Source organism: Octopus sinensis, linkage group LG29, assembly GCF_006345805.1.
Source record: "Octopus sinensis linkage group LG29, ASM634580v1, whole genome shotgun sequence".
Classification (NCBI taxonomy): domain Eukaryota; kingdom Metazoa; phylum Mollusca; class Cephalopoda; order Octopoda; family Octopodidae; genus Octopus; species Octopus sinensis.
This window is the reverse complement of record NC_043025.1, coordinates 785,527-793,026: the sequence shown is the minus strand read 5'-3', so window position 1 is coordinate 793,026 and position 7,500 is coordinate 785,527. Positions and strand designations below refer to the sequence as shown.

Sequence of the window (7,500 nt, the reverse complement as noted above, 5' to 3'; positions counted from 1 at the left end):
ACGTAAGAAGCACCCACTACACTCAATGAGTTGTCGGTGTTAGGAGGGGCATCCAGCTGTAGAAACACTGCGAAGTCAGACTAGAGCCTGGTGCAGCCTCTTGGCTTCCCAGACCCCGGTCGAACCGTCCAACCCATACTAGCATGGAAAACGGACGTTAAACAATGATGATGGTGATATACATATATATATGAATAAATAAATGATTGCATCTTGCACCCTTTATTCCTTTGGAATGAAACTATGTTGTCTTCGAAACATATGTCGAGAGTAAAGGAATTTTGCTAACATCTTCGTTCGACTCCATTCTTTTATTTATTCATATATAACACAAATTTCTGCACATGAACCCGGAGTTTATACCCTTGGATAGGTCGCTTCAATCATGTTTCTCACGTGAATTTGCTACCCTGGTATCGGTTCATCGAATTTTCCATGCTGACGGTAAACATAGGATAATTCATTCACGAAATCTAATGCTTACAGCTTAATTTTTTTTCTTGGGGCTGGCCGAGTTGGAGCAAATATCAGAATTGAACAGCCGAAATTTGCTATGATGATTCGGTGTCTGACTGAAGATTGAAGGCTTCGAATGATTTGTCTGTGTTCCGTGTTCGTCCCTTCCTGTATTTCACGTTCATTATATATAAAAACATTCATTCTTATATTATTGCGGCGTTACGTGCACCCCCCCCCCGTTTGTTTGTCCAATTTTAAACCCTGCACGACTTCTATACACACTGTCTTTTACTACCCGCCATTGCTTCTTCACCAAACTTTTTTGGCGCCCTCCGATTCTTCCCCTCTCTTCCTCCCATCCTCCTCCCCTCTTCCTCCCATCCTCCTTAATCCTTCTTCTCCTTCTCTCTTGGTCACTGATTCTGTCCCCTGCCTTCCACCCTCTTTGATTCCCTCTCTCTCTGTCTCTCTTTCTCTCTCCTGACCTGCTGCTTCTTCAACCATTCTGTTGGCCTTCGTATCTCGACCAACATGTGTCCCCGCTACCGAAACGGTAATTATTTCTACGCCAGCTGCTATGTTGTTGTTTTGTCTCATTTGGTCTAAAGTCGTATGACAACCACCGTTATATACATTTTGTTTTTTCATTACTGTTTTCAATTTCGTTTTCGTCTCTTGTATTCACATCCGTCTTGTGCGTTCACATTCCTCTCTTCTACCAAGAAATCTAATGCTTTACAGCTTAGTTTTTTTTCTTGGGGCTGGCCGAGTTGGAGCAAATATCAGAATTGAACACCGAAATTGCTATGATGATTCGGTGTCTGACTGAAGATTGAAGGCTTCGAATGATTTGTCTGTGTTCCGTGTTCGTCCCTTCCTGTATTTCACGTTCATTATATATAAAACATTCATTCTTATATATACATACATACACACCACACACACACATATATATATATATATATATATATATATATATATATATATTGATATATATATATATATATATATCAGGAGTGGCTGTGTGGTAAGTAGCTTGTTTACCAACCACATGGTTCTGGGCTCAGTCCCATTGTGTGGTAGCTTGGGCAAGTGTCTTCTACCATAGCCTCTGGCCGACCAAAAACTAGTGAATGGATTTGGTAGACGGAAACTGAAAGAAGCCCGTCGTATATATGTATATATATATATCAATTTTCACTCATTAAATTCCTGAAATTTCTATAACCATATTAATCTAAAGAAACTTGTCCCTTTTCACATCTTAGATAAACATTTTAGGTCACTTTTAGAAAAGCAGGACGTGTGAGTACATATCCATCAGTTTATCTATCTAGCTAGTTAAACATACACGCATAGATACGTACATACATATATATTTATACATACACACACATATATGTATGTTTGTATGTACATATGTCCTATGCGTACGTTTTGTAGCATTTAATGCATTTTTCATTTATAATATATATATATATATATATATAATATATATATATATAAATATAGATATGTATATAGGTGCAGGAGTGGTTGTGCGGTAAGTATCTTCTATGGACCACATGGTTCCGGGTTCAGTCCCACTGCGTGGCACCTTGGGCAAGTGTCTTCTACTATAGCCTCAGGCCGACCAAAGCCTTGTGGGTGCATTTGGTAGACGGAAACTGAAAGAAGCCCGTCGTATATATGTTTGCGTGTGTGTGTGTGTGTGTCCAGTATCGCTTGACCACCGATGGTGGTGTGTTTATGTCCACGTAACCTAACACTTTGGCAAAAGAGATCTATAGAATAGGTACTAGGCTTACAAAGAATAAGTCCTGGGGTCGACTTACTCGACTAAAGGCGGTGTTCCAGTCAAAATGGCCACAGTCAAAATGACTGAAACAAGTAAAGGAGTAAAAGACTCTGTATATATATATACATACGTATATATATATATATATATATATATATATATATATATATATATATATGGAGGCGCAATGGCCCAGTGGTTAGGGCAGCGGACTTGCGGTCGGAGGATCGCGGTTTCGATTCCCAGACCGGGCGTTGTGTGTGTTTATTGAGCGAAAACACATAAAAGCTCCACGAGGCTCCGCCGGCAGGATGGTGGTGATCCCTGCTGTAGTACTCTTTCAACCACTCTAAAGGCGGTGCTCTCAGCATGGCCACAGTCAAATGACTGAAACAAGTACAAAAAAAATATATATATATACAGAGTCTTTTACTCCTTGTATATTTGTATATTTGTATATTTGTACGTATACATTTGCTGAAATCATATATATATATATGATTTCAGCAAATGTATATACGTACAAATATACACACACTAGCATGCATTTAGATAGATAGATAGATAGATACCTATACATATATATATATATATATATATATATATATATATATATATATATGCATGTATATATGACCTTCGAACTTTAGGTCTCACCGAGGAAATGACGAGAGACCGAAACCTTTGGAAGTATGCTGTGCGTGGGAAGACCCGGAAGGACAAGTGAGACCATAACCCGTGGCCTCTACTAGGGATGTAGCCAGTCCACGTATGCATACCTTTCCTTCTTGGGACACAAACTCTACTTGCGAAGACCTGTTGAGGCAAGTGAGAATCAAAATCAAAATCACAATCAAAATCGAAATCGATCAACATCAGTGGAAATTGTTGCTGTGATACCAGTGCCGGTGGCACGTAAGAGAAACATCCGAATGTGGCCGTTGCCAGCGCCGCCCCGACTGGCCTCCGTGCCGGTGGTACATAAAAGGCACCATCCGATTGTGGCCGTTGCCAGCGCGCCCCACTGGCCTCCGTGCCGTTGTACATAAAAAGGCACCATCCGATTGTGGCCGTTGCCAGCGCCGCTCGACTGGCCTCCGTGCCGGTGGTACATAAAAGGCACCATCCGATTCTGGCCGTTGCCAGCGCCGCCCGACAGGCCTCCGTGCCGGTGGTACATAAAAGGCACCATCCGATTGTGGCCGTTGCCAGCGCCGCCCCGACTGGCCTCCGTGCCGGTGGTACATAAAAGGCACCATCCGATTGTGGCCGTTGCCAGCGCCGCCCGACTGGCCTCCGTGCCGGTGGTACATAAAAGGCACCATCCGATTGTGGCCGTTGCCAGCGCCGCCCCGACTGGCCTCCGTGCCGGTGGTACATAAAAGGCACCATCCGATTGTGGCCGTTGCCAGCGACGCCCGACTGGCTTCCGTGCCGGTGGTACATAAAAGTCACCATCCGATTGTGGCCGTTGCCAGCGCCGCCCCGACTGGCCTCCGTGCCGGTGGTACATAAAAGGCACCATCCGATTGTGGCCGTTGCCATCGCGCCCGACTGGCCTCCGTGCCGTGGTACATAAAGGCACCATCCGATTGTGGCCGTTGCCAGCGCCGCCGAGTGGCCTCCGTGCCGGTGGTACATAAAAGGCACCATCCGATTGTGGCCGTTGCCAGCGCCGCCCGACAGGCCTCCGAGCCGGTGGTACATAAAAGACACCATCCGATTGTGGCCGTTGCCAGCGCCGCCCGACTGGCCTCAGTGCCGGTGGTACATAAAAGGCACCACCCGATTGTGGCCGTTGCCAGCGCCGCCCGACTGGCCTCCGTGCCGGTGGTACATAAAAGGCACCATCCGATTGTGGCCGTTGCCAGCGCCGCCCGACTGGCCTCCGTGCCGGTGGTACATAAAGGCACCATCCGATTGTGGCCGTTGCCAGCGCCGCCCGACTGGCCTCCGTGCCGGTGGTACATAAAAGGCACCATCCGATTGTGGCCGTTGCCAGCGCCGCCCGACTGGCCTCCGTGCCGGTGGTACATAAAAGGCACCATCCGATTGTGGCCGTTGCCAGCGCCGCCCGACTGGCCTCCGTGCCGGTGGTACATAAAAGGCACCATCCGATTGTGGCCGTTGCCAGCGCCGCCCGACTGGCCTCCGTGCCGGTGGTACATAAAAGGCACCATCCGATTGTGCCGTTGCCAGCGCCGCCCCCGACTGGCCTCCGTGCCGGTGGTACATAAAGGCACCATCCGATTGTGGCCGTTGCCGCGCCCGCCCGACTGGCCTCCGTGCCGGTGGTACATAAAAGGCACCATCCGATTGTGGTCGTTGCCAGCGCCGCCCCAACTGGCCTCCGTGCCGGTGGTACATAAAAGGCACCATCCGATTGTGGCCGTTGCCAGCGCCGCCCGACTGGCCTCCGTGCCGGTGGTTATAAAAGGCACCATCCGATTGTGGCGTTGCCGTGCCCAGCGCCGCCCGACTGGCCTCCGTGCCGGTGGTACATAAAAGGCACCATCCGATTGTGGCCGTTGCCAGCGCCGCCCGACTGGCCTCCGTGCCGGTGGTACATAAAAGGCACCATCCGATTGTGGCCGTTGCCAGCGCCGCCCGACTGGCCTCCGTGCCGGTGGTACATAAAAGGCACCATCCGATTGTGGCCGTTGCCAGCGCCGCCCGACTGGCCTCCGTGCCGGTGGTACATAAAAGGCACCATCCGATTGTGGCCGTTGCCGCGCCGCCCGACTGGCCTCCGTGCCGGTGGTACATAAAAGGCACCATCCGATTGTGGTCGTTGCCAGCGCCGCCCCAACTGGCCTCCGTGCCGGTGGTACATAAAAGGCACCATCCGATTGTGGCCGTTGCCAGCGCCGCCCGACTGGCCTCCGTGCCGGTGGTTATAAAAGGCACCATCCGATTGTGGCCGTTGCCAGCGCCGCCCGACTGGCCTCCGTGCCGGTGGTACATAAAAGGCACCATCCGATTGTGGCCGTTGCCAGCGCCGCCCGACTGGCCTCCGTGCCGGTGGTACATAAAAGGCACCATCCGATTGTGGCCGTTGCCAGCTCCGCCCGACTGGCCTCCGTGCCGGTGGTACATAAAAGGCACCATCCGATTGTGGCCGTTGCCAGCGCCGCCCCGACTGGCCTCCGTGCCGGTGGTTACATAAAAGGCCCATCCGATTGTGGCCGTTGCCAGCGCCGCCCGACTGCCGCCTCCGTGCCGGTGTACATAAAAGGCACCATCCGATTGTGGCCGTTGCCAGCGCCGCCCGACTGGCCTCCGTGCCGGCGGTACATAAAAGGCACCATCCGATTGTGGCCGTTGCCAGCGCCGCCCGACTGGCCTCCGTGCCGGTGGTACATAAAAGGCACCATCCGACTGTGGCCGTTGCCAGCGCCGCCCGACTGGCCTCCGTGCCGGTGGTACATAAAAGGCACCATCCGATTGTGGCCGTTGCCAGCGCCGCCCGACTGGCCTCCGTGCCGGTGGTACATAAAAGGCACCATCCGATTGTGGCCGTTGCCAGCTTCGCCTGGCACCTGTGCTGGTGGCACGTAAAAAGCACCCACTACACTCACGGAGTGGTTAGCGTTAGGAAGAGCATCCAGCCGTAGAAACAGTGCCAGATCAGAGTGGGCCTAGTGCTTCCCAGACCCCAGTTGAACCCTCCAACCCATACTAGCATGGAAAGCGGATGCTAAACGATGATGATGATGATGGTGATATATATATATATAAAAGGGCAAGAGACAGGTCGCTTAGCCACATACCAAAAAATTAGAAATAGCAGTCAAAAACCGTTTATTTCTATTTTATGCAAATATAACTCCACTAGAAATAGCAGTCAAAGACCGTTTATTTCTATTTTATATTTGTATAAAATAGAAATAAACGGTCTTTGACTGCTATTTCTTATTTTTTCGGTATGTGGCTAAGCAACCTGTTGCTTGCTCTTTTATATATATATATATATAATTTTAAAAAAAAGTTCCTACCGATAATAGTTATATTTACATACCGAAATCTACCCGGGAATAATTGTTGGTTTTTTAAAATTAATAATTCTTTACCCTTATATTATTAAATACACACACACACACACACACACACACACACATATATATATATATATATAAGAATATATTATGTCTAAATATCTTTAATGCTTTAGACATTCCCCTACCAAGAGCATTTATTTGAAATTCGGTATATTGTATTCTCATTGAATATATTTCATTAACTATACACTCTCACACACACACACACACACATACATATATATATATATATATATATATATATATATATATATATATATATATACATATATATTTCTTTATTGCCCACAAGGGGCCAAACATAGAGGGGACAAACAAGGACAGACAAAGGGATTAAGTCGATTACATCGACACCAGTGCGTAACTGGTACTTAATTTATCGACCCCGAAAGGCTGAAAGGCAAAGTCGACCTCGGCGAAATTTGAACTCACAACGTAACGACAGACGAAATACCTATTTCTTTATTACCGACAAGGGGCCAAACATAGAGGGGACAAACAAGGACAGACATAGGTATTAAGTCGATTACATCGACACCAGTGCGTAACTGGTACTTAATTTATCGACCCCAAAAGGCTGAAAGGCAATGTCGACCTGCGCGGAATTTGAACTCACAACGTAACGACAGACGAAATACGGCTACGCATTTCGCCCGGACTGCTAACGTTTCTGCCATGCATGTATAATACACACACACACACACACACACAACACACACACACACGTATCTATATATATATATACATAATACATAAGTATGTTTGCGTGTGAATTGTGTTGTGTGTGTGTGTGTGTGTGTGTGTGTGTGTGTGTGTTGTGCGTGATCATGTTACTACAATGCATAGACGTTGGCCAATAAAACCGCGCCTTTAACAACAAAATGTGTTCGGCTTTTATCGCTCACGAAATCCAAAACGATTTCAATGGGTTAATAATATACAATCAACATACGTAGGTGTTGCCCACCCCTTCTCTCTCTCTCTCTCTCTCTCCTCTCTCTCTCTCTCCTGTCTGTCTTTACATACACACACACATACATATACACATAGCTCTTTGGACAATTAGGGTAAAACTAGGTCACAGCTTTAATTTCAGAAATTCCCGCGAGTGGAAGGCTGACAGGATATTTGAGAGATAAGAATGAAAGGCGATCCAACAAAGAGAAAATACAATGAGTCGCTTTA

At 47.7% G+C, this 7,500-nt stretch overlaps 1 long non-coding RNA gene across 23 annotated transcripts in view; it reads left to right on the top strand.

Moving 5' to 3' along the window:
* Positions 1 to 7,344: 7,344 nt before the first annotated feature.
* The window catches only part of LOC115226084, a 17,174-nt gene continuing 17,018 nt past the window's right edge, over positions 7,345 to 7,500 (top strand). For 2 of the 23 annotated variants that reach the window (XR_005004255.1, XR_005004251.1), the window contains exon 1: positions 7,354 to 7,500. This exon is cut by the window's right edge and continues 137 nt beyond it. This is a non-coding gene — a long non-coding RNA (uncharacterized LOC115226084). The other 21 variants (XR_003882979.2, XR_003882990.2, XR_005004261.1 and 18 more) reach the window with 17 other exon arrangements.